This window comes from Euleptes europaea, chromosome 7 (assembly GCF_029931775.1).
Source record: "Euleptes europaea isolate rEulEur1 chromosome 7, rEulEur1.hap1, whole genome shotgun sequence".
Taxonomy (NCBI): Eukaryota; Metazoa; Chordata; class Lepidosauria; order Squamata; family Sphaerodactylidae; genus Euleptes; species Euleptes europaea.
The window spans coordinates 73,385,640-73,413,286 of NC_079318.1; positions in this window are offsets into that span (position 1 = coordinate 73,385,640).

Sequence of the window (27,647 nt, forward strand, 5' to 3'; positions counted from 1 at the left end):
CCTCATTTTATCGGCTATATTTAAAGCCTACCAACTGACACTAATCTCTAATTAAAACTTTAGTAGATGCCTACTCCTAATTGAGATGAACATTTGTGGTGTAATAAGGGTAACTTGAATGCAGTTCTTTGAGAACAGTTGAGCAACACCCAGCAGGCAATAGAGAATTAATTGCAGAGAGTTGGATTCAGATAGCAGTGTAAAATTGAGGTCTACAGGACCTGGGAGAGCTCCTAAGTAAGATGGATATATTACCATATCAGGAATCTCAGCTCAACTGGGCACCGACCTATGTAAACAGGTTTAATGAGTGCTCAAATCCTACATTTTACCAAAGAGGCAACAGGAAAATAAAGCATGACCTCTTGGGATATCCTCTGCCTTGTGGAGGAGGTCATGCAGATGGGCACTATGAGCCTTGCTTGAGGAACCTGATCCCCAGCCTCAGGGGTAGAGGCAGCAACCAAGTCTTTTTCTTCAGGGCAGGCAGCAGAAGGTCCATCATCAGACTGAACCTTGGTAATTTACAGAGTATGCAGGAATCCTTGGATAACCTCCTAGTGACCCCCAAGCGCACAGCCCCTGTGTGCCTCAGATTCTCGGTCTGATGACTAGGACATACTGTTGAGAGATCTCAACTTTTAATGTATGCAAGCTAAGAACTGTGTTGCCAGATGTTCATATGGTGCCATCATCATCGTCTTACACTAGATATTCTCTTTTGCAGGGATTACAAATTGTGGTGAAACCTGTTATTCCTGTGCTAATTATTGTGGAAATACTGGGACTGGTGTACCCTCCTGTGCCTGTCCTTCTGGGACAGTTTGCTGTGTCACAGCAGTAGCACCGCCTCCACGACCACGTCCTCCTCTGCCACATCCTCCTCTACCATGTCCTCCTCGGCCACCGTCTCTTCCACCACCTGCTCCTCATTAGTGCACTCCTCCTGCTCCTCCTTATAAGACTCCTCCTCCCCATGGTATATATCCACAGTATGCTCCATGCAAAAAAGGCTGAAAATGAAGCAGAGGAGCTTTAGGGACAGAAGCTATCCCTCCAGTGCTGAAAAAAAAAAGGCAATGTGCTTGACTGCTCCAATTAAATAAAGAAGTGGTTGGCCTGGAAAATTGCTGGTTCGTTTCATTCTTCCTTGCTGTTTATCTTAGGTTCCAGCACTTGCCATTTGCCTACGTTGTCCGTTTTGACGTATCATTTGTACAGCCTTGTTAGAAGATCTACATAATGATTCCATCCACTCACACAGCAGTTCTGTGAGGTTTGCCGATATCAAGGCATTCCAAACGTGTGACTGCCAAAAATTAAGGTGATGCACAAGCAAACTGTAAATAGCTCAAGAAGGAACTCTCCAAATTGGTTGAATGGGCAACAACACCAACAAAAATCAAATATATGGTCACCTAAGTGGGGATAAAATGATTTACACTGAAGCAAAAACTCCTAAGCATGCACCCATTCTGATGGAGCATGTATTGGTATTTATTAAATAAATAAATGATTTACACTGAAGCAGAAACTCCTAAGCATGCACCCATTCTGATGGAGCATGTATTGGTATTTATTAAGTGGTGGTCATGGTAGAGTAATATAATAAAATGATTTACACTGAAGCAAAAACTCCTAAGCATGCACCCATTCTGATGGAGCATGTATTGGTATTTATTAAGTGGTGGTCATGGTAGAGTAATATCAGCTAGTGGCAGAGGTGGAAAAGGGCACCATACCATTAAAAAAAAGATTAACAAGAAGGTTTAAAAATAAACCACTGTGGTGCAGTTGCTAGACTAGGTTCTGGGAGACCCAGGTTTGAATCCCCCCTCTGCCATGGAAGCTAGCTGAGTGACACTGGGCCAGTTACAGACTCTCAGCCTAACCTAACTCACAGGGTTGTTGCGAGAACAGGAGAGTGAAGAAGCGGGGAGAATGATGTCAGCCACTTTGGGTCCCCACTGGAAAGAAACACAGAGTATAAATAGAGTAGATAAATAACAGCCCATTCCTGAAATTACGGTGTGCAGAGCTACGCCTCTTCCTAAGCCGATTTGCATAAGCCGTAAAGTTTTGAAGTTTTGTTTTACCAGGGCTAAAAGCCCCATTGAAAGCAGCGAGGCTGCGCCTGCTCAAAAGCAGGCAGCTTCCTATTCCGTTTCGGCCCTGGCCGCCGTCGGCAGGAACGGTGTTGCTGTGCCTGAGCAGGCGCAGCAACACCGTTCCTGCCAGCAGCGGCCAGGGCCAAAACGGAATAGGAAGCCACCTAACTGGTGGCTCCTCCCCCTAGCCCCGTAATGCCCCCTGCGCCGGTGCAGCCTCTCTATGCCGTGGCCTGCACCATGGAGAGGCCGAGCCAGCGGAGGGGCAAGGTGCGGTCTCACAGCACTCGGCCACCAGTGGGACTGGCCTCCCCGCCAGCATAAGTGTGTGTAATCATGATTTTACATGCACTTACGCTGGCAGCAGGGTCACGACACCTCCTAAGAGGTTTCCCCCCCCCCCAAGGAATGGGCTGTAAATGAAATAAATGCTGTTTGTTTGTTTGTTTGTTTATACTTTTCCTTTCTCACTGAGACTCCAGGCAGATTAAAGAGCGCAAAGACAAAGCAATAAAAACAGGGAAATGAATACACTGCAAAAATGGATTGCAAACAATGTAATATAAACAGCATAATACTTAAATATAAAAAAGGAATTTAAAAAGAACACTGAACATTGGCAGACATTGATATTAGAATCCTGTTCCCCTTACAGCTCTCTATTCATTGGTCTGTGCACGTCATTGAGCTTGAAAGGTTGTACAAAAGGGCCACCAAAACTATGCAGGGATGAGGCAACTTCCTCTATAAATTAAAGCTAAAATAGTTTTGCAAGTTCAATATAGAAAAAAATATTAATATCAGATTGATAGTGGTTTATAAGATAATATAGTCTCTGGATGAAGTGTACATACATATTCTTTTCCGTGTAATTTTGGGAGGGGCTGTGGCTCAGTTTGTAGAGCATCTGCTTGGCATGCGGAAGGTCCCAGGTTCTATCCCCGGCATCTCCAGTTAAAGGGACTAGGCAAGTAGGTGATGTGAAAGACCTCTGTCTGCCTGAGACCCTGGAGAGCTGCTGCCAGTCTGAGTAGACAATATCGACTTTGATGGACCAAGGGTCTAATTCAGTATAAGGCAGCTTCATATGTTCATGTGTTCATGTAACACAGTGGCCACTCACTGACTTTTGTTTCTATTCTGGTTAAAAAGAGAATTGTTCTTGAAAAAAAAGTAAAGAATCCACTGCAATTGAATGGCAACACAGTTAGATGGCTTTAAAAGAGGACTAGACAAATTTAGAGGGAAGGCGGCGTGGTACAGCCCGATCTTGTCAGATCTCGGAAGCTAAGCAGGGTCAGCCCTGGTTAGTATTTGGATGGGAGACCACCAAGGAATACCAGGGTTGCTGTGCAGAGGAAGGCACTGGCAAACCACCTCTGTTAGTCTCTTGCCATGAAAACCCCAAAAGGGGTCGCCATAAGTCGGCTGCGACTTGATGGCACTTTACATACACAGAGAGACAAATTTATGAGGGATAAGTTCAGCAATTACATCCAAAGGAAGTCGTTTAGAAAGCAGATGTAGAGCTCTTTGAATCTCAGGTTTTGCCTTTGAATTCAGGGCTGATTTAATTAAAATATATATACAGTATATTGCTTGTTCTTGGAGGGTGTCTGAAACACTACATCAAATCTAGCAGTTGAGAAATAAAGTTCAATGTCTAAATGGGGAAGTTAGAAATTTACAAGTCGCTAGTTAAAAGATCAAGGCAGCAAGCCTCTGAAAATTCTTCAAGAACCAAGTGTGACATGGTTAATTGTTTTAATACACATAAGCTACTTGTCACTCAAACCAGCCTCCTTACCAAGAACCGGATAATAGTCGATACAATGCCAATTGTAAAAAGAGAGGAAAAGAGAGATCAAAGAGGGTGCTAGGAAATGACAGACCTGTTTACCCGAATGTTTATCCTGGGCAAATTATTTCTTAAAAAAGGAAGTGTTAAGAGTACAGAACAGTCAGTGTGGCTGGTGCAATGGAATTCTCCTTCACGAAGCTTTTGGAATTCTTTGAGAGCAGCAGCAAATGTGGATATTTCATTTATTCATTCATTCTTTCATTTATTTATTGGTTAAATTTATACCCTGCCCTCCCTGGCATGGCCGGGCTCAAGGCGGCTTCCAGCAAAACAAACACAATAAGTCATATAAATAAACACAATAAGTCATATAATAAAATAAGCATTAAAACATACAAGTAAAAAAAAAAACTTTAAAACTAAAACCCAGTTAAAACATGCAGATGGCACTCAAACTTGATGACTAGCTCCTATAAATAAATGCCCGCGACAAGGAGGTTGGCCAGGGATGGAACCAGAAAGGCCAATAACCTCCGAGACGCCCGCAGGCCTGAGGACGGGAAAGGGCAACGAGGTTGGAGAAAGGCTCTAAGAAGGAGAAAATGGCAGGGAGGGTAAAGAAAAGGAGGGGGAAGAGAGAAAAGGGGGGCAGGGGTGGTAGGCCAGCGAATCCACATAGGGTCAATGCAGGAGACATGACATATTTGCATTAGTTTGACTCACATCCTGCTTCCTGATCATGACTAGGCAGTCTGCCAAATTCAACACAAACATGAGCGCAAGTCTAATTCTGGCTACTGCATAGCATTCTCGGAGTTGTCAAAAGACGGCTGTCATTAACCTGCCCAAATCAGTCCTTAATTTCATTCATCCTCCTCACCACCACCCTTTTTCCGGCTGCCACACCACCCCTCATTTGTCTTGCATCCAAATTGTGTTCCATTCTTTCTGTGTTTGTGATTCCCTTCAAAGAGGTTGATCTTATCCTTCTTATTATTCTCTTTTCATGTAAGGTTGGTTGGTTTATTTGTTTGTTTGTGTTTTTTGGCTTGCATGTCTTTTAAGGTGCCCCTCATCCATATCTTTTAACCCAGGCAGCTGAATCAGAAGGGTGGAAAGTTCTGGCGCCCAAGCGACTCCAGGCGGAAAACGCTAAAGGTGATCAGTGAGCCATTCTTCCTGTGAGCACACAAAGCATACACAAATCCGAGGGCATATCTAGGACATCCTATCGAGGGTCAGCATGACACAAAACACAATAGTTGATCCGTGCCCCATCCCCAAGCTCCTCCCCCTCTATTCATCACATCTCCCATAAATATCAAGGCTTCAGACCACACTGCTCATCCAATCTTCCAAGTGGCTTCCTTTTGGCTGGATCACCCACCATCTTGACTGGGGTGAGAGCTGAGCCAGCCTCTCACCATGAGGGCTGCTTTCGTTGCCTTTGCTGTGCTCCTGCTGGATTCTGTGGCCTTTGCAGGTAACGGAGGAATCACATTGTGGGAAGAGGGAGGTTGCCTCTTGAAGTCTTTTATCTGTGGGAAATCTGCCTCCCCCACCCCCAGCATGACAGGAAAACCTCTCTCCCAATCTCAGCGTAGCCGAGGAAATGTCATGAAAAGGGGTATGCCCATTTTGTCCAGGTCAAATAGACCCCCTAGCCCACATTGTTTTAGCATGTCCACAAAATAATATTGCACAAAATAAATGTCTCACTCCCTGGATGAAACAGCTAAAGACACTTTCTTTAGAAAAGAGAAGCTGATACTGTGTTATCTGCTGTCAAATAGATTGGTCAATTGTGTGAGAGATGTGGCAACTTTTCTCTTTGTAGTGTCAAGAAAAAAATTAATTTTAATTTCCCCTTTTAAAGTGTGAAGTGGTTGATGGATAGCCAGTGGCTGTTAAATCTAGGAAAAGAAAAAGGGGTAGGAGCTGCTGCAGACTAGGATAGTCTTGCTTCCCCTCTAACACCTTTAAGGGGGAAAACTCTTGAAACTGTGCGCTCTACAGCTGAAGAGTACACAATCTTCAAATACCATTAAAAACAATGGATGGACAAATGGAAGAAATGAAATGAAATTGCAGGACTTTGTACTGAGTTCTGGAAGCATTGCAGAGGGATCATGGCTCAGTGGTAGAAACGGGTAAAAATAATCTCCCAGTCTCCACAAAAATGGACACTGTTCAGTGGTAGAACATCTGCTAAGGATGCAGAAGGATGCAGGACAGGTCCATTACCTGGCATTCCCAGTCAAAAGGTTCAAGTAGTAGGTAATGTGACAAGCCTCTCCCCAAGACCTTGAAGGGGCTATGACAGTTTGAGAATGAAACAGTGGTCCGGTGCAGTAAAAAGCAGCCTCGTGTGTACACCCTATAAGTATGTTAATTTGGTGCAGAAGATTGGCCCTCGGACTTTATTAAAGCAATCCCCCCCTCCCAGTTCTTATGCTGACTAGAGGAAGAAAGGGTTATTATGTGTGTTTTGATTGACATCCCAGTGAGTTAGGCAATAGGTGCCCTTAACACAAACACAGTAGAGGTATATGTCAGCATGGTGTAGTGGTTAAGAGGGGTGGGCTCTAATCTGGAGAACTGGGTTTGTTTCCCCACCCCTCCACATGGCTCTAATCTGGTGGACCAGGTTGGTTTCCCCCTCCTACACATGAAGCCAGTGTGACCTTGGGCCAGTCACAGTTCTCTCAGAACTCTCTCAGCCTCACCTACCTTGCAAGGTGTCTGTTGTGAGGAGAGGAAGGGAAGGTGATTGTAAGATGGTTTGAGATTCCTTAGTAAGTAGAGAAAATCAGGTTATAAAAAACCAACTCTTCTTCACATCCATTCAGCAGTATAGGTTGTGCTCTGAAGGGCACATCTGAGGATTTGGGGGGAGGCAGATCTATATTATTTCCTCTTTCCCAGGGACTTTTGGGAATTGAAGTTCTGTAGGGGAAGCCACTGATCTTTTACATAAAAATTTTATATTTAAAATATTTTCAAATTTTTAGTTTGAAATCAGACCTTGAAAGAATTTTTTTTAAAGTCAGCTGTTATTTTAAGAATGTGTCATTATTTTAAAGCAGTGCAAAATTCAGATTGGGCTAGCCTGCACCATCCCAGGTCAAAGCATCCATCAGCCAGCAACAAATACTGGGTCCCAGGGATCTGGCTACAGGGAGTTAGCACTTCTCTGGGACCTTGGAGAGCTCCAATGGAAGACAACTATGCTTCTAAATAGCCAAGTAGGCCTGTTGAATGGCCAGACCAACCCTTAGCTGAGAGCTTTCCGGGAAATTTAAAGGGTGATCTCCACATGTGCTCTCTGACTTCCCTACCAGGCCCTTACATGAGAATGGGTGCCTCTGGGCAGTTGTGGAGTTGGGGTTTCTGTTCCCTATGGCTGTACCACCCAGCTTCAGGGACAGAATCAGATGTTAAGGGAACAATCTGAAGTAGGTCTACTCAAAAGAATGTCCCATGTTATTCAGTGAAGCTTCCTCCCAGGCAAGTGTCCCTAGGGCTGTAGCCTGTTTTCCTCTATGTGGCCAGTAGAAGGTTAACTTGCAAACGGAAGCCAGCTTGTGGTTTGTGGAATTTGTGGGACAGAAGCAAGCCTGTGGAAGCCCTACCAACCTTGGAATCATACTGCAATGGCAAGGATATGAATGTTGAAAAATCTCACTGGTAAAACAATTAATGCTCAAAATTTTTCAAGGTCTCTTCATACTGCCTTCCACACTGAACTCTGGATTTTCTTTTGTTCAGGCTATCCATCTCACTGTCACTGTCCTGGACAATGTGCCAAAAACTGTGACAGGAATGTGCCTTCCACCCAAAGCTGTGCCTGCCCATCAAGTTTTTGCTGTATTCTAAGTCTGCCATCACCTTCAGCACCAGCACCAGCACCAGCACCTCCTCATCAACGTCCACATTATCCACCAGCACCACTGCCGCCACCACTTCTTCCTTCATCAGCAAGCCCTCATTATAAATATCCATCACTGCCACCACCACCTCCTGCTCCATCAGCACAACGTCCACTTTATAGATATCCACTACTACCACCACCTCCACCACCCCAACCTAGTCCACATTATAGATATCCACCACTGCCACCACCAGCACATCCACATTATAGATATCCACCACTGCCACCACCTCCTCCGCCGCCGCCGCCGCCACCACCACCACCTCCTCCTCCATCAGCACCTGCTTCACTACCTCCACACTATAAACATCGTCCACCACCTTCTCCTCACCTAGCACCACCTCCACCACGCCCACATGAAAAATATCCACAACCACTACCGCTACCAGCTCCTCCTCTTCCACCACCACCACCTGCATCACGTCCACATCATAAATATCCACAGTCGCCTCCATTGCCACCTCGTCCTTATCCACAGTATAGACCACAGTACAAAGCCTGAGAACCAAGAGAAGCTAAGCAGAGGAGATTCCAGTGCAAGAACCATTGCTACAGTGCTTGAAGAAGTCATTTTGTTTGTACCCTTTGATTAAAGAAATATTATGACCTTGACAATTGTTTCTACGTTTCATTCTTCTTCAGAGTGGCCCTTTGACTGCAGCCATTTGGATTGTCCCCCTCCCCAGACCATTTTTATCGATTGTTTCCTCAACAGCTATACTATCAACATCCATATTTCATCTATTCACACAGCATCTCTATTAAGAACATTTATTTATTTACAATATTTATAAATCCGCCTTTCTCTCCAAAAGAAACGAGAGGCGGACAAGGTGGACAAAGATTTGCTTACAGCAGTAAGTGGTGGAAAGAAATGCTGGGCACAAAATGGATGGCGGTTAGCAACAGATCAGTGCTGGCTGCTCACTGTGTTCATCTACCATTTTCTGCTGAGTCACTTTCTCCCCCTGTCCCCTCCTCCTTTTGCTGCTCCATCAAGGCACAAATGTATATGCTGAGGGGTAAATTATTTCTGAATGACATTAGCTGTTATTGTCAGACCTCTGATAATAACTGTACTAATGAGCGGGGCCTGTCCTAGTCAGATTTGATTTAATTATGAACTCAGTTGCACAACCCTGAGGGCAACCTGGCCCAAGACACCCATGCTTGAAGTTAGCAGGGATCTGCAACCCCAAAAGCCAGACTTCATGTTCAGGAAATCATGTAGATAGATCACAATGGGTATTAGTCTGTCACTAGCAGTAGAAAAGAGTAGGAGTCCAGTAGCGCCTTAAAGACTAACAAAATTTCTGGCAGGATATGAGCTTTCATGAGCCACAGTTCACTTCTTCAGATACCTGAAGATATCTGAAGAAGTGAGCTGTGGTTCATTAAAGCTCATACCCTGCCAGAAATTTTGTTAGTCTTTAAGGTGCTACTAGACTCCTACTCTTTTCTACAGGAAATCATGTGGCAGATATCATCTGGGTATCGCCCCATTTCAGAATGCATGTGGGGGAAGCACATGTTGAAATGTTCACTGGGCAAAAAAATCAGTAAATTTTGGATTTGGGTTTATTGGGCCTGCTTTTTTTCTGGTAAACCTGGAATAAGCTGAATAACCATACTACTAAAGGGGTATTTCGGCTTTATTTCCAGGTTTACCAAAAAAATCCACGTCCATTATAGTCTATGGGGATTTTTTCCGAAGCTCCTGTGGGGGCATTTTGGGAGGTAGAGTCACCAAATTTGCAGCACAGCTGCAAGGGACTCTCCTTAAATAGACACCAAAGTTTGGTGAATGTTGGGACAGGGGGTCCAATTTTATGGGCCCACAAAAAGGTCGCCCCCATTCTTCAGGCATTTGCAAGCCGAGCTATCCATCGGTTTTCAGGCTCAGAGTTGCTGAGGTCTGGCAGAAAGAGCCGATTGGCAGGCTGGCACCTCAGAGTCTGGGGGGTCCCTTTGTATCTGGGATGCATAGCATGATGTCCATGCAAATTAGCTTCCAAACTGAGGAAAATGGCTTGAATGCAACAAAATAATAATAATAATAAGGCATGTGAAACATTTCTTTTGGTGGTAAATGATATCCTGTGAACAGTCCTTTATTATAGTCATCAAGAATCTGATTTCAAGAGATTGTCATGATGCTGGGAAACGAAGCCGCTACTTAGGATGACCTTCAGTTTGAGAGCAGGGTTTTTTTTTTTGGTGGGGGGGAGTGATATCGGAGCCAGCCGAAGTCATGACCAAGGCAGCTCTTGTGATGGAGATTGCTCATTTGCGTGGGTGAGCAGTCTTCTTCAGAACAAAGCCTGTTCAGCAGCTGTTGAAGCTAGCTTTTTTTAGTTGGAGGGTATATCCTTCTGGATGGGGCTGGGTGAGCCCCATCTTTTACATGTCCCTTCTGCCTCCAGACTATCCTGATCCAGATCACTCCACTGAATGGTGATGGATAGTTTGGTCAGGCCATAGGACTGCTGAGTCACCTCAACCCGTCCTCCTTAGCAGCTGCCACTATGACTTTAAAGCAGTAGTTCCTGGCACCAGCTGTAACAGAGACTTGTTTTCTGGGGGAAAATTTCTAAAGATTAATTGTTTCATACGATTAATAGCAATGAATAGATGCTATTGCCAGTATAATATTATGCGAGCTTGGAAATTCCAAAGTTGTAATTAATGTGGGGTTTTTTCAGATTATTGCTAGGAATTATTGCACATTTTATTGATTTGTAAATGGAGGTGGGTGATTAAACCAAAAATACATATAATAATCCAAATATGAAATCAAGCTATGAATGCATCAGGTTGGCTGTGCAGGTCAAATCAAACCCAAAGTTAAAATATTTAATGGTATGTTTGCTCTCAGAGGGTGGAGAGGATATCATCATCATCAATCTGAAATGGAGCGAACAAGAAATGCAAGTGACGCCTCACAGAGTGACAGTGAAACTGAAGGCTTATTGAGACAATGCAAGTAATATGAAGAAGAAGAGTTGGCTTTTATACCCCGATTTTCTCTACCTTTATGGAGTCTCAAAGCAGCTTACAATCCCTTTCCTCTCCCCACAACAGACACCTTGTGAGGCAGGTGGGCTGAGGGAGTTCTGAGAGAACTGTGACTGGCGCAAGGCTACCCAGCAGGCTTCCTGTGGAGGAGTGGGGAAACCAACCCAGTTCACCAGATTAGAGTCCGCCGCTCTTAACCACTACACCACACTGACACAACTTACAGCCACACAGGTATTGGGGGACTCACTTGTTCAAAGCACTGCCCCACACTTGGAGTGGCTCCAAATGTTGCGAGGGCTGAGGAGGGGCTTCAATCTTCCTTCCCATGTCATTTTCACTAGTGGAAACAGCCCGGGGGGTGTCCTGTCAGCCTCTTCCTTGGACTTCACGTGTCCTGGGATCATGTTATCAAGAACACATGGAGGCCAAGGAACGGGCAAACAGGACCCCCTGTGGCTGTTTCTGCAGGCAAAAACCACACAGGAGGGAAGCCTGAAGTTCCACTAACCTTCATTGAAGAGAGTTAAATTCAGCTGAAACATATGAGTGTACAGCCATGTCCACTTCACGCCACGTAGAATGCTCAAGCTGTGCTAAATTTAGTGTTTCAAAAGGTCAGGGTTTAAAATCCAAATTTAATCTTGTAGAGAACTCAAAATGTTGGTTTGTTTTTTCTTAATATTAAAATGTTGCCATTTGTAATTGCTCCCAATTAATTGCAACCAGATCAATGCAATCACAATTACATAAAATCAGCCTAAAATAGTGCACTCTGTGTTAAAAATATGAAACATGGCAAATTTATAAGCTGATCCATAGTTAACATTTTTCTATAAATCCTAGGAAACGATGAGCCCTGGTGGGCAGAAAAGTGACAAAACTGTACTCATTAAAATGTGCTGCGCTCTTTCTAGCCATATCCCTTAAGCGAAACAACCATAATTTCTGAAGCTTGTTCAGCTCTACCATGGGCTTGATTGATACAAGTATTTGTGTGGTGGGGCAACTCAATCTAAACCCTGAACTATGCATGTTAGCATGTAATGTTCATATGTAGTTAGGATCTCTGACTCTCACTGATCCCTTGCGGCCTTCAAGGTCCGCTACACAGCCAGCCTAGTAAAGATCACCTACTTTCTCATCTCAGCATTCACATTCTTGTCTGCATCCTCTCCTGCTTCCCCTCAGTTCCCCTCTTGCACATTAGGAAAGGGCGGATGAATACACACGGCCACATGGAGTTGCCTTACACGGAGTCTATCAAGGTTAACATTGTCTTATCTGACTGGAATTGGCTCTCAGAGTTCTTTCACACCACCTACAAGCTGGTCCGGTTATCTGGAGATAGCAGGGATTGAACCCGGGAACTTCTGCGTGCAAAGCACCATACCGCTGAGCCACGTCCCCCTCCCTAAACATGGATGACACAGAGGTATAGTGAGTGCTGCTGAACACATTGCTGCAGAGGAACTACTTCAGGGGACTTGTTTGCTGACTGAGGAGGAGAAAGTTCAGGTGTTGGGATTGGATGCACTGAATGAAAAGCTGAGGGGATGGAGTAGGAATGGCCACCACATCATAGCAGCTACCCTATTCGTCCTCCTATATCATGCACACAACCAATGTGGTGAGGCAATGGAGAAGACCCTTTGAGATTCCCAATGATTCTTGAGCAACCCAGATTTCATTATAATTATTCTCAAACTGGATCTTTGAATACTTTGGTTAGACCAACTGGGAATGGAAACTTCAAAAAGTATCTGGAACCATCTGTGTAACTCATTCCATGTTTGATCAGCTTTGATAGCATCAGCTGTTCATGCTGGTTCACGCAGGAAACATGTGTTTGTCACAGGTAAACCCAGCTGCACTCCAGCTGCACCTTTTCCTAAGGTGGCTTCTGGCACATGAAACAAAGCAAACTTTCTTTGCTACCACAATAGATTGGATCCAGAAACATGCCAACACTCTAATGAAAGGAGATGGAGGTGCTGTATCCTTCTGTACTGAAGCATTTTGAGTGTGTGTGTTTGTGTGTAAAGTGCCGTCAAGTCACAGCTGACTTCGACAACCCTATAGGGTTTTCAAGGCAAGAGACTAACAGAGGTGGTTTGCCAGTGCCTGCCTCTGCATGAGCTGAGAGAGTTCTGAGAGAACTGTGACTGGCCCAAGGTCACCCAGTAGGCTTCATGTGGTGGAGTGGGAAATCTAACCTGGTTAGAGATTAGAGCCTGCCACTCTTAACCACTACACAACAGTGGCTCCATGAGGCATTTTAGGGGCCCAGAAACTCTATGGCATTATACTCTATTGAAGCGCCTCCCCTCCCCAAATCCTGTCCTTCCTAGGCTCCACCCCCAAAATCCCCAGGTATTTCCTAACCCAGAACTGGCATCCCTAGAGAGGGAGGCAGCTGGGAGCCAGACAGGTGCAGGGAGGGACATGGTCAGAGGCAAGGCTGAGCTTAAGGCCAGGATGGGAGAGGCAAACAGGCAGCCCTGACCAGCCAGGGCAAGGAGCAGGACAGGGAGGCAGGCAGGGCTTCTCTTTCCTTTTACAGCCTCCCAAGTGGAGTGGGTGGAAGGGGACTGGATACAAGCCAGGTGGGGGTAGAGCCAGGGGAATCCCATAAAAGGGAAGGCTCCACACCCAGTCAAGGGGGAAGGAATGGACTGAGCTCCTGGAAGGAGAGAGAGAAGGCCCGAATGAGCCAGTCCAGGGAAGGCAGAGGACCAGGGTGCCAGAACCCCCTCTCTTTCTCGATTCTGAGGCTGGAGTAGGGACCCCATCCTCACTTCTCTTTCATATGGGGAAGCCACAGTGGGCAGAGAGCCCACTCTGGGTTCATGGGAGGCTCACAAATACCATGACCGACAGCCCTTTACAAAAGATCTCTCAGCTATGATCGATGTCATGAACACCATGGGAATCCTTTTAAGGAGAATGGCAGTGACCTCCTGGCTTTGAATACCAAGAACATAATGGGCTTAGGAAAGGCTGATACCATCAAGAACACCATCTATATTGGACAAGGGGCTATATGACCTTTTGTTAAATAAATTTTTGTGGAGCAACAATTGGAACCAATTACAGAAGCAATAATGCCATTGTTCTCCAGAAAGAAGACTTTTCCAGAAGTCACACCAATGAAGGATGATTGTGGTTTTTTACTCAAGATAGTACAAAGCATACTAAACATATCCAAAAGAGAAATCTCAAAGACTTTTTCAAGTATGACCCCATCATTGTTCAAGTTGGTAAAACAAGATTGGGCGACAAAGCAAACTTTTTTTTTGAGAGCCAGCGTGGTGTAGTGGTTAAGAGCAGTGGTTTGGAGCGGTGGACTCTGATCTGGAGAACAGGGTTTGATTCCCCGCTCCTCCACATGAGCAACGAACGCTAATCTGGTGAACTGGACTTGTTTCCCTGCTCCTACACATGAAGCCTGCGGGGTGACCTTGAGCTAGTCACAGTTCTCTTTGAGCTGTCTCAGCCCCACCTACCTCAACAGGGTGTCTGTTGTGGGGAGGGAAGGCGATTGTAAGCCGGTTTGATTCTTCCTTAAGTGGTGGAGAAAGTTGGCATATAAAAACCAACCCTTATTATTTCTTGTGGAAGTCCAGACACTAGTGCAACCTTCAGATGTAACTCCAAAATTAATGGTGCAAGTTGTCACTACATCATCATCTTCCTTTATAGTCCACCTTTGTCATTGGGACTCAAGGTAGATTACAAGTATGATAAAAACCATTCAGTCAATCAAAAGAGGATTACAAAATATTATAAGAACCTTTGAACCTACGAGCAAATGTGTTCAGCAGGGGCTCCCTTAAACATTCCTAGAATATATCGACTCAATTTTCCTGCCCAATATCTTGCGACACTCCAAACATGTAGATAAGGAGGACATAACTTGGAAGTCCTGCATCACAGACAGCCAAAGGTAGCAAGCAGAGAGAAAGAGGCAGTTTAGAGGTGAAAAGGTTGCTCTTGCATCAAGGGTGACAAGTAACTGACATAGTTTCCTCCAAGCTGATGTGAAACAAAACTAAAGAGTTCCATCTGCTGGCCGAAGATGTTAATTCGTTTTAAAAGAGGGTAAAGAAATAGACAGCAGGCAGTTAGCCTGAGCTCATCAGAACTTGTGAGTTAAGCATAGTCAGCCACAGTCAGTAGTTGGACAGGAGGCCTCCAAGGAAGATTGGGCTTGCTATGCAGAGGAAGGCAATGGCAAACCACATCTGCTCCTCTCTTGTCTTGAACACCCCATGGTTGGGGTTGCTATGAGGTGCTTGTGACTCAATGGCACATTGTTCTTAAGTGAAGCATTCAGCATTGGGGGGGGGGGGGAATACCTGGCAATGAAAACAGAAGTCCTATGAAGCCATGCTCGCATAAGAAAAGTGATACATACTGGATGGGTGGGGCGGTGACTCAGTGGTAGGGCATCTGCTTGGCCCACAGAAGGTTCCAAGTTCAATCCCCGGCATTTCCAGTTAAAGGGATGACACAAGTAGGTGATATGAAAGACCTTTGTCTGAGACCCTGGGGAGCTGCTGCCAGTCTGAGTTGATGACTTTGATGGACCAAGGGTCTGATTCATTAGAAGGCAGCTTCACGTGTTCATGTGTTCATGTATTACACAGTGGGCACTAAAAGATTATGGTTAGGACTAGGGTTCTGCATATCGATAAACCCGAACTGAAAATAAACCCGAAATTAGCCATTTTGGCAACATTCAGGTTTTGGTCCTACCAAATATCAAAACCTGGGAATAAAACCAAAGCCAGATAGCTGATCGCCGGATCAGCCAAATAGGTATTTGGCTTTTTTCAGTTTCAGCTTCTCCCATGCTTTTACCTATGAGAATTTTTAAATGAGCTCTGGGGGAGGCATTTTTGTAGGTAGAGTTCCCAAATTTTTACAGTAGCTTCAAGGGACTCTCCTTGCATGAACCCCGAGGGTCTGATTTTTGGGGTCCAGAAGGGGTTGCCCCCCTCCTCCATAGAGAAGCATTGTAAACTTTATCATACTTCTCTGTGGAGGAGGAGGGGAGACCCATTCCGGACCCCATAAAATCAGACCCCCCCCCTGACTCAAGCTTTACCAAATTTTGGGGTTCATGCAAGGAGAGTCCCTTGAAGCTACACTGCAAGTTTGGTGACTCTAACTTGAAAAATGTCCCCCCCCCCGGGAGAATTTTAACAAGACTTTCTTTTCACAGTCTGTAATGGCCACTTCCTCTCCAAAAAGTCATGAGAAAACTCAGTTTCTCTAACAAAGAAATCTTCAAACATTTTCCAGTGGAATCCAGGAAGTCAGACCAGATCAGGAGCATGAGAATTCTGGCAACTGGCACAAAAATAGATTCCTGTTGAGAAGGGGTAAGAAATGGACTATGACCCATTTGTGTATATGTAGGTAACCGCAACAAATGTGAAAACACACCTCAGATGGCATAGGTCAGGATGACATAGCGGAGATACAAGACAATAGCTCTTTCATAATCCACCACCAGTCTCCTTCTCTGTATTGTTTGAACCCACAATAAATACCAGAGGTCCATACCATACTACTCATCAGAACTTCTAAGTAACTTCTCTTTAATCCAATCAGCCCCTCTCTTGATTTGTTTGCTACACCAACCAGCCTCTCACTATGACAGTCCTTTCCCACAATTTTGCTGTGTTCCTGCTGGTCACTGTAGCCTATGCAGGTAATGTTGGTGTGGAATCCATCAGTCTGGTGGATTCTGAGGGATTCTTGAGATCCCCGTTTCTCAGAGAACATTGGGGATCATAGTTCTGTAAAGACAGGGACCTACAGATCTCTAGCAAACATTTCACGAAGATAATATTGAGATGGAATTGGAGTAGCTACAGCAATGTATATTCTGGGAAACCAGGATGATCAATGTAGAAATGATCAGATTATAACATTCTCATACCTTTTGTGTGAGATCAGATTATAACATCAGATGATCAGATTATAACATTCTCACACTCACTTAAATGTATGTTCTGTACTTGTGGTGAATCAGAGTACGTAGTATTTTGTTGTTGCTGTCAAGTCACAGATGGCTTATGGTGACCCCATAGAGTTTTCAAGGCAAGAGACATTTGGAGGTGGCTTGCCATTGCCTGCCTCCATCATGTCACGACCCTGATATTCCTTGGAGGCCTTTTATCCAAATACTATCCAGGGTCAGGGCTGAAAGTGTGTGACTGGCCCAATGTCACCCAGCAAGCTTCCATGGCATGAGTGAGGATTTGTCTGACATCTTAACCACTACGCCACTCTGGCTCTCTATGCAGTATTAAAATAGCTAAAAAGAAAGGAAAGGCATTGGTAGGGCAGTAAGAACAAGGTTGCGCTGTACAAGGTTCAGGAACCTGTGTGTCCGAATCCTAACTTCCCATAATGCTTCTTGGCAGAGTTTGGACCAGTCGCCCTCTGTCTCTCATTCAGACCTGCCTCAAAGGACTCTTGGGATGAAGTGAGGCAGAGAAGAGAACTAGGTATAGCATCCTGGCCTCCTTGGAGGAAGAGTGGAATAAAATATAGTCAGTTATGGCATGAATGTGTAACTCTGTTCTCCCACCCTACAGAGGAGAAGACTATACCTTTTATTAAAAACTCATCCATATTAATAATATTTTAAAAGAGTTGTATTACCATGCATTTGAGGACAGTTTTATTCATTACAGCATTTAATTATTTCCTCTGTCTACTGGTAGTTTGTTGTTTTTAACTAGTAATTTTTATGTTTTTTATTGTATTTTATGATTAGTTACTTTGTAAACCGCCTTGAGTTCCTATAAGGTAGAAAGGCAGCTAATAAATGTTTTAAATAAAAATAAATAAATACATGCGGGGAAAAGGGAAGGAAAAAAGTGTATTAGGTTATTCCATGACTTAATCAGTAGTAGCCAATAGGTGCCTATGACTGTGGCACACAGTCTGTACATGCACACAAATTCTGAGAGTTTGAAGTGCATAGTTACACAATGGACTTAAAGTAGTTGAACAACCTTTGCCCTCTTCCCTGAGGAATCTTGGGGAGTGTCGTTTGCAAAGGCAGCTGGGGCTTTCTAACAGAGAAATCTTCAAAAAAATTCCAATGCAGATGACTGTTCCTTTGATGAAAGGGAGTGGCTCCAGTAATGCTAATGTCCTGAAATGGGCAAAGCAAAATGATCAGCATGAAAATGTTGGTGAAGGTTAGGGGAAGAGCTGGGGCTCAGAGGAAGAGCTTCTTCTTTGCATGCAGACAGACCCAGCTTCAATCCCTGGCATCTCCAGTTGAAAGGACCAGCCAGCCAGCAGGTGATGCAAAAGACCTCAGCCTGAGACTCTGGAGAGATGCTGCTGGTCTGAGTAGATCATGCTGACCTTGATGGACCAAGAGTCTGATTCCGTATAAAGCAGCTTCATGTGTTCAAGGTTGGGGGTGGGGGGACTTACTTCAAGGCAGGATAGTCTCACTGCCCTATTGTACTCTTTTGGAGGGATTCCTTCTGTTCTGACAATGGAGAGATGGAGCATACAACATGTTTAAACATTTCTCCTGGAGCATTCTGCCTTGGGCAGCCATCCGATGAGCAAGTCCACCTCATTCAAATGTAGGCTTTCCAGCTCCGGGTTGGGAAATACTTGAAGTGTTTGGGGGGTGGAGCCTGAGGATAGGATTTGGGAAGGGGAGGGAATGGGGTATAATGCCGTAGAGAACCTTCCAAAGCGGCCATTTTCTCCAGGGGAACTGATCTGTCGCCTGGAGATCACTTGTAATAGCAGATCATCAGCCACCACCTGGAGATTGGAAACCTTATTCACATGCATGCTGTGCTAGGGACAGCTCAGCCTGTCTCCCTATGGGCCCTGGGAATACCTCACAAAGGCATGGGTGCCATACTGGACAGAGGAGTTGGCAACCCAGTTCATCAGAACTCTTCATGATTTGCCGTTCAATAAAGTCTGGGGCGTTCTACAACTTTGTCACTGTCTATTTGTGTCTGGATGAGACTAGCTCCATGCCCCTCTTGCGGTTTGGTGGGGAGAGCTACTAGGAGCTTGCTTCAGCTGCAGGAGCCACTTCTATAGCATTCGAAAAAGGCATATTCTTCCTCTTCATAAAGAAATCCTGACAAGTATTTACAAACGTCACTCTCTTTCAGAGGCTCTGTTGGTTTGCAATCCCATCGAACGACTGGAAGCAAACATTTTATGTTTAAACACAACCATTTATCCTTTGATTAATTTCTCTGATCGTTTATTAACCGTTTCTATAACGCAGTTACAATAATATCTATAATAAACAACCATGTAGCACAGACTCTGCCATTCGGAAATTTTCCCACCCCTCCCCCATTATTTCCATCTGATTAAGGATGTTAGTGATTGCTCTTTGTTCCGGCTCCAGCTGCCTTTTCCTAAGGAGCAGAGATCTGCTGCTGCTTCCGCCACAAATGAGGACTTGCAGCTTTGCAATGATAGCAGCAGCTGCTGGGGTTGACTTTGCACAGCGGCGATGGATTAAGCACGTGACTGAAGGCTCTTATACACAGCACATGGTGCAGACATGCTGGAGACTAGAACTTGCACCTCCCACCAGACAGGCAAGAGGAAAATACTTAGAATCTTAGAATTGGAAGGGAACTCCAGAGTCATCTAGTCCAACCCCCTGCATAATGCAAGAAATTCACAACTACCTCCTCCCCACTTCTTCCCACAAAACTTTGGAACTCCCTCCTCAGGGAAATTCATCTGTTGCCTCCTATTGGTGTGGTCTGCCAGCTGGCGAAGACTTTTTTCTTTCGTTTGGCATATCCCCAGTAGAAGTTATGGGTCTCCTCACTGGTTCTGGTGCTGTATGTTTATGTGTTTTAATGGAAGTACTTCATCATTTTAAATGTTGCTTTTAATTAAACATAAGAACATAAGAAAGGCCCTGCTGGATCAGACCAAGGTCCATCAAGTCCAGCACTCTGATCACACAGTGGCCAACCAGGTGCCTCTAGGAAGCCCACAAACAAGATGACTGCGGCAGCAGCATTATCCTGCCTGTGTTCCAAACCACCTAATATAATAGGCATGCTCATCTGATCCTGGAGATAATAGGTATGCATCATGATCAGTATCCATTTTTACTAGTAGACATGAATACCCCTCTCCTCCATGAACATGTTCACTCTTAAAGCCTTCCAAGTTGGCAGCCATCACCACATCCTGGGGCCAGGAGTTCCACAATTTAACTATGCGTTCAGATGTTTTTGTGTTTTCATGATCCCCACTTGGGGACCCCAATTGGGTGCACAGGTGGCATAAAAATGTTTTAAATAAATAATAATGAATTAAGAAATTCACTGCCACAGGGTTTGGCAGTGGCTTTTAAAAAGGGACTGGGAGAGGGCATGGCTGTTTTAAGCAAAGAGAAATCAGAAGGGCGAGAATCGAGGTTCTGCAAAATTGTGGAAGTTTACTCGGCAGATGCTCAGAGGCAGGCAATATCTTCCCTGTACCTTTCTATCTTCCTACTACAGCACCACCCTGGGGTGTGTAAGATATAACAACTGTAAGGGCTGAAGTTACAGAAGGGTGCACTGATTTATCTTCAAAGAGAAATGAAACAGATAAAACAGAGACTACAAAAACCAATGAATATATCTCTAAAAGGTGAATTTGGGAGAAAGAAATCCCCCTCCCGGTAACAATGCTACTCAAGAACCCTGTTCAGGAAAGGCACATTTTACACAGGGTGAAAATTAGTTAAATCCAGGTAGGTCAATTTAATTTTTTGTAAAAGTTTATTGCTCATTTTATAATCTTGCAACAAAGTATTCAGTATCTGCTCCATCTACTGTTGCAGCTCTCCCCTTGGCAAATATAATTTGCTACGAAGTGCAGGGATCAAGAATACCAGTGGCGGCACTTACATTTCCAAGGATACTGACCACAGCCTCAAGTTGCAGAAACTGAAAGGTATCCATTGAAAAAGGGCCATCAGAAGCCTCATGAACACCTATCACAATGTAATCAATGAGGAATCTAAGCCAGATTGGATACAATTGATTTTATCTGCAAACTATTTATCAAATTGGTCACAGAAAGTCGCTGAGGGCTCATCCAGTTTCTGTAGGACTCCACTGCCCCCAAAGCACCTGGGAAAATCTCGGTGGATGCAGATGCAGCGGCAGAAAAAAAATACAAGTGACCTTTTTATAAAAACCATTGGAAGTATAAAAATCACTTGCAGTTAGACAAGGAAATGGAGAAGTACCATAGCTCAGTAATTCAATATATGCTCTTCATATTGAAACTGCCTAACTGAAACTGTTTTAACTATAATTGTAAGCTGCCTTGAACCATGAGGAAAAGCTGGATAGAAATGTTTTTATAAATAAATAATTACTGAAAGCCTGTGGTTCAAATCCTAGATCTCGGGCATCTGGGCTTGGAAAGACTTCTACTTAAAATCTTGCAGAGCCCCTGCTTGAATTAGTAGGCAGTACAAACTGGGGTGGATGGAACAGCGGTTAATTGTAAGGCAATTCCATGTGCAAGATGTACCATGAGCCAGTTTTTGATGATCTGGTGCAAGGATGGAGGACAAATTAAGTGCCATTTATGTATAACTCCAATATGAAAACAATTGCAGTTGTAGCCTTTTTGCTTCTAAACTCAGCTTAAAGTTCTTGCCTAGAAAACCTTTCCTGACCTGGGCCCCGGATGCCTGGAAGAACCACAATTCTATCCACATGCCTCCTTAGATCTTTCTAATGGTTGTTCTTAGTGGTGCCTTCAAAGTAGTCAGTCTAGTCCCCCGCGTCCCCTGAATGGGTTGTTTATTACTGTCATGGATTAATACAATAATACATACAATACCAAAAATATTTACATTTACATATGGCCCACATTTGGTGGAAGGGGCATCTGGAGGCTGTTTATGGGATGTCCCCTGTGCTAATATTTCATGAGATTTGCAAGGGCGATTCCTTTTGGAAGACATGAAAGATGGTGAACTGAGATTTAAGGACTCCTGATATGAGTAGATGAATTTCATGGCACTTCATTATTCGTCTTTGATTTTCTTTCATTCTTGTGTTTCCACTTTTGCATTGTTATAAGCCGCTGCTGATAAAATGAGGATGCAGGGTATACATTTTAAAAGAAACTTATAGTCATATTTAGAAAAAGCTGTGACTAACCCAAAGTCACTCACCTGGCTTCATCTGTAGGTGTGGTGAAACCAACACAGTTCACCAGATTAGCGTCCACCGCTCATGTTCTATGATTCTATGAGTGGGGAATCAAACCCGGTTCTCCAGATCAGAGTCCACCGCTCCAAACCACCACTCTTAACCACTACACCACATGGCAGCTTCTACACAGCTGAGAAAATGAGAAGCTTCTTTTTGGTCCTCCTTAGTCAGGTGTCCCCCTGCCTCACTTTCCATTCTTATGCTGTGATTTTTTTCACCACTGGATCCTATTTATTTATTTAGAAAATTTCTATGTTGTTTCTCCAGAATACCTTCTTGAGGTGCCTTATAAAGTAAAACATGATGAAGGATAAAACACTCGAAAAGTCTTGAAAAGTTCTCCAGCAATTTATACCCCAACATAAAAACCGAACATAACACTGCTTTGATCAGTCCCTGATCTTTTTATGTATAAAAATCTGTTTGATATTTAAGAGAGATTTCTTATTGTCAAGCATTTTGACTTTGGGAGTTGGTCTCATGGTTCGGAGTTTATGTCTGTGCAATTTCAAATTCATTTATGTCTGTATTATTTTGGCTGATTTACTATTTTATTTGGCTGTTTATGGCTTTTACTTTTTTGTACTGGTTTTATAGCTGTGTTTCATTCATTTAGCTATTAACTATTGTTAATTGTTTTTGCTGCTGCTTTAATTTTGTAAACCACATCCAGTGTTTTGTAGCAGAAGGAAGGTGTAGAAACCCCCTAAATAAATACATGTTTTGGGCTAATATTTAAACTCATTTTAAAATAAATGATTTTTGAGCAGCTGAAAGGTGATAATTTTTATCTTAAAATCCTTGAACAAATACACATTGTCTGACCAAACACTATAATAGAAGTTTCATGTGTAGCTGATAGCCAGTAGAGATCCATGTTTGTATTGTATTACCAACAGGACGAATAAGCTTCCTTTGTTTTCAGTTCTTTCCTGTTTTATCTCCATCGTTTCCTTCTGATGTAGTGGTCTTCCACCCAACCATTTCTATCTGGTCCTCAACTCAACTGCCTCCTTTGTTGGCTGTCTAATATTCACAAACTATTACAGTTTGAAGGCTAATATGATCTAGCTGAAATGGTGTGTAAGGGGTTTATTAATATCTGCCATGGTGATTTCTCCAAACTAAAAGGGAAAAGAGCGAAAAAGAGAAGAGATCTCTGTAAGAAACTGCAAAAGGTCCTGAGTACCAGAGGTCACAAAAAGAAAGGGGGAAAAAGCAATTGTCCTTGATTGTGTAAAAACAAATTGTTATTGTATATAGTGCAATCCCCACATTTTACTGGGATTGTTTGCACGGTATATAAGGATTGTTTCCACTGTATATAATAACAATTTCTTTTCACACAATCAAGGACAATAGCTTTTTCCCCTTTCTTTTTGTGACCTCTGGTACTCAGGACCTTTTATGGTTTATTAATATCTGCACCATCTGTGAAAAGGGTCCTTCCTGTTGCCAGGCTGGAGGCGGGTCTCAGAGGGAGCAAACTGTTTATAATATATCAACAGTCCCCTCTCTTATTCAAGCAATGGCCACAAGAGCCAGCCTGTCCATGAACATGTTGTGTCAGGGGCCATCAGACTTCCCTCTCATACACCTATTCAGGCAGTGACCCTGATCATTTACCCCTGTTCTAGTAGCTGCCACTGCTCTGTACTCCCCTGTAACAGTTATCAAACCCTAGAGTCTCTCTGACACTCATTGAAGTAGCAGCCATACAGATCCTTTGCTCAGTACCCATTCAGTCTGTGACTGCTGTACTTCCTTTTGCCACATCCATTTAGGATGTGACCTCTGGACTTCCGACCCATGAACTCATCATGGAAGCAGGCTTCACTTGGGATGTGCTTTAGGATATTTCCTGTCCAAGTATATTGGTATGTTTTTGGATATATTTGGGTATTAGGAGTAATATCTGGGTGTTTTTCTTTTTACAACCTGAATATTGGAATATATTTGGGAATATATGGAGCCGGCACTATAAGCTCCCAGGATTGTTTTTCTTCAATTTAACAGTGTGTCAATGTCTTGCCAGGTCTGGTTGGTTGCCATGGTTCTAGTGGGCTTGCAACAGGGTCCCTTGCTTAAATTGGCTTGGATTCTATAGTTTGATGTTGGTTGAGTTGGACTGGCCACATTGGCCTGTGGTGTGTTGGGATTCTCTGGTTTAGTGTTGGTTCTCATGGGCTTCTTGGTTCTGTTTGCATTTGGAGACTTTTTGCCAGTGATTGCTGTTGAATGTTTGGCTATTGGCTTCTTTGCTCTGGAGAAATTATGGGATCCCCCCCCCCAATAGGAAACAGTGGAGAGTCTAGTAGGATGGCTAGGGGCACCATGTTCACAGGCCCATAGAATTGGACCCCATGATCTACTTCTCTTGAAATGATCTAATTCTCTCTTTAATGAACAAACAGGGCTAGGGTCCCTGTAATTTGGTGTCTTTTGCCTGAAAACAGTCACTCCAGCCCCACAGAAATTGTCCTCCATAGGGAATAAGGGACTCCTCAAATCTCAAATTTTGGAGAAAAACAAAGTCCAAATGGTATTGCAAAATGGTATTGGAGACCCAAATAATCTGGAATGCTGGTAGGGAAACCCTTCCAGAAATTGAACTTCTGAAAAATACCAGATCATTTCACATGCACATCCCTAGGCACATTTCACATGCACATCCCTAGGCTCCACCCTGCCGTCCTCTGCTTCAACTCAGAGGGAAGTCATCATAACTCCCCTCCCCCACACCAATCCAGGCATGGCATACCACCTACCATTTCCTTGCAGCCTTGAAACCTGCATCCTCCACACGTGTTCAAGCAGCAACCACTGCCCTCCCCTGCCCAATTTTTTCATGGTCAGGCCAGCCCAGATAATTGCCTATAGATTTAGGGCCATTGCCCGGATCTTAAGCTCTTAGTACACTAGCAAGATCTTCGTGCTAAGAAAATCAGGCAGAACAGAAGCAGCCAAATACGATACTATCAGTGTGTGTCCCAGTGGGCAGTACACATAATGAGAAAGCACTGTGCAGTACCTTTCTTCTCGTTATTTATTTCAAATAGGAAGTTAACTTTGTTCTTGATGGTACCAAACATTTTGAAAGTTCTGGATCTAGATGTAACACTCTTCCAATATAAGAAGCAATGGGTTGGCCATTGTTGGCAATGGTTGATCCAGCAGATCTCCATTTATGCTTTTATTACAGATGTGCATTGGAAAATGTATTTAAAATTTGTATTCATTTTGTCATTGTTGTTGCACTGAGACGAATGCTTTATTCTTAGCTGTTTCCATTTGTTTTCATAGGAGACATTTCTTCCTGTAATTTCTTTTTTTACATTTATCCAATTAGGATGAAATTCACAGGGATTGTCTCTCTCACCCAAATCCCAGGTAGATAGGAGAAAGCATCCCAATTTGAGAGGATCTTAAATTCTCACTTACACAGTGGGTACCTGGAAGTATGAAATCACCTGAGCATGCTTTTTTTCTTGGTTTCCTGGGATTCTCAAGTTCTTCAGATAAAGCCCGTATTTAAACAAGAAGAAGAAATAAACCCTGCCCCTTCTACTTCATGGTGTTTGGCTGATATCAGTATTTTGTCCCATCTTGGTTGACTTCTGGTAGTGAAGCCTATCCGGGAGAGACATGCTCCAAGAATCGCAGTATGTATGGAAGGGGGCAGAGGTTAGCTCCCGTTGCCTGTGCACTCAACAGTTATTTTAAAAAAAACACTCTCTCCCACCCTTACACTCTTTCCATGTGAGTGGGAAATTGTCTGTTCTGTTTCTTTTCTTTACCAAGGCTAAAGCCAGCTGGGAAGGGGAGATGGATAGCACAGAAAAGAAGGGGCTATAGCTCAGTGGTAGAGCATCTGCTCAACATGTAGAAGATTCTGAGCTCAATCCCTGGTCATTCCAGTTAAAAGGATCAGGAAGTAGGTTATAGGAAAGCCTCGAGACCTTGATACAGAAAGTAGAGCATACCTCTGGAATTCACCCAGGAGTAGCAGAGTACACCACTCTGAGTCAGGAGTATCTCCCTAAGTTCATGTGAGCTCTTGGCTAAGGACTGGGACTTAGGTATTCCGAAAGTGTGTTTGACTGCATGCATTTGCCTCAGGCATAGGGATGTGCATTTGGGTAAAACTGAGCTGAAAATATCTCTGGAAAATACCATACTGATATTTGTTTTCAGATAGACTGGGCATCCTAAATATATTTGGGGTTAACCATAAAGATCGGGAGCCAGCATTCCCCCCACCATGTGTTTCCTTTGTTTCTGTGTCTCCCAGGGGTTTCTATCAGCTTGCCAGGCTGCTTCTGTCAGTTTCAAGTCTGTTTGTCAGTTTCAAGAGGTTTTTTCTTTCTTTACTGAAGTTGCTTTGTGTTGGGTTTGTGGTGTTTTTGCAAACACCCCCCCCCCCAAGCTTGGATTTGTTCTGCTGCCTGTGATTCTCTGGATTCATATTAGTCCTGTTGAGCTTGCGCTGCCACAGTGGCACTGGATTCCGCTGGGCATTGCGAATGTTGCCATTGGTTCTGTTGGGCTTGCAAAATCCCCCTCTTGCGTGAATTTGTTCTGCTGTCTGTGATTCTCTAGTTTGACATTAGTCCTGTTGAGCTTGCCCTGCTAGAGTGGCACTGGGTTCTGCTGGGCATCTGTAAATTATTGTTGGTTCTGCTTGGCTTGCAAAAGTGCTCTCTGCCTTCAGTTTTCATTGCAGAGATTCTGGGGTGTGACATTACTTCTGCTGGGCTTGAACTGTCACAGTGGGACTGGGTTCTGCTGGGCTTCTGCACATTGCAATTGGTTCTGTTGGGATTGCAAAAGGTCCCCCCCCCTTGAGTTTCCACTGGAGAGATTCTTCGGTTTTATTTTGATTCTGCTTGGCTTGGCACATTGGCTTGTGGTTCCACCGGGCTTCTGAAATTGTCCTGTTGGGCTTGTTGTTGCTTGTTCCATGGGAGACATTTGACTGGCGATTGATGCTTGCATGCATGGCTTTTGCCCTGAAAACAGCTTGGAGGTGTGTCCCCCCCCATTCCCTTCCATAGGAAATAATGGAGGATTACTGGGGGCACCAGGGATCCATAGAATTGGACCCCTTGGTCCAATCTACTTGAAATTTGGGGATTATTTAAAGGACAGGCACCAGCAGCTTCACTGCAATTTTTGTGCCTATACCTTTAAAACCAACCCTCCGGACCACCCAGAAAGTTTCTCCATAGGGAATAATGGATCCCAAAAAAATTGGAAACAAAAAAAAAACACCCAAATCCAAATACCATACTGGTATTTGGGAATATTAGAAATACCAGTATTTTGGGGTCCAATAAACCCAAATTGTGAAAAAAAAAATTTTTTTTGCACCCCCTTTCTTAGGAACTCTTCTAGGTCCTGCTGAGTGAAACCTCACATTGGCAGTGGCATCTAGCTCTCTGGAACCCGATATCTTGTCCAGGCTGATTGGCTCTGGCCTGTTTCAGATAAGCCTCAGCATCCTTCAGTTACCCAGTAAAGATTATCCACTA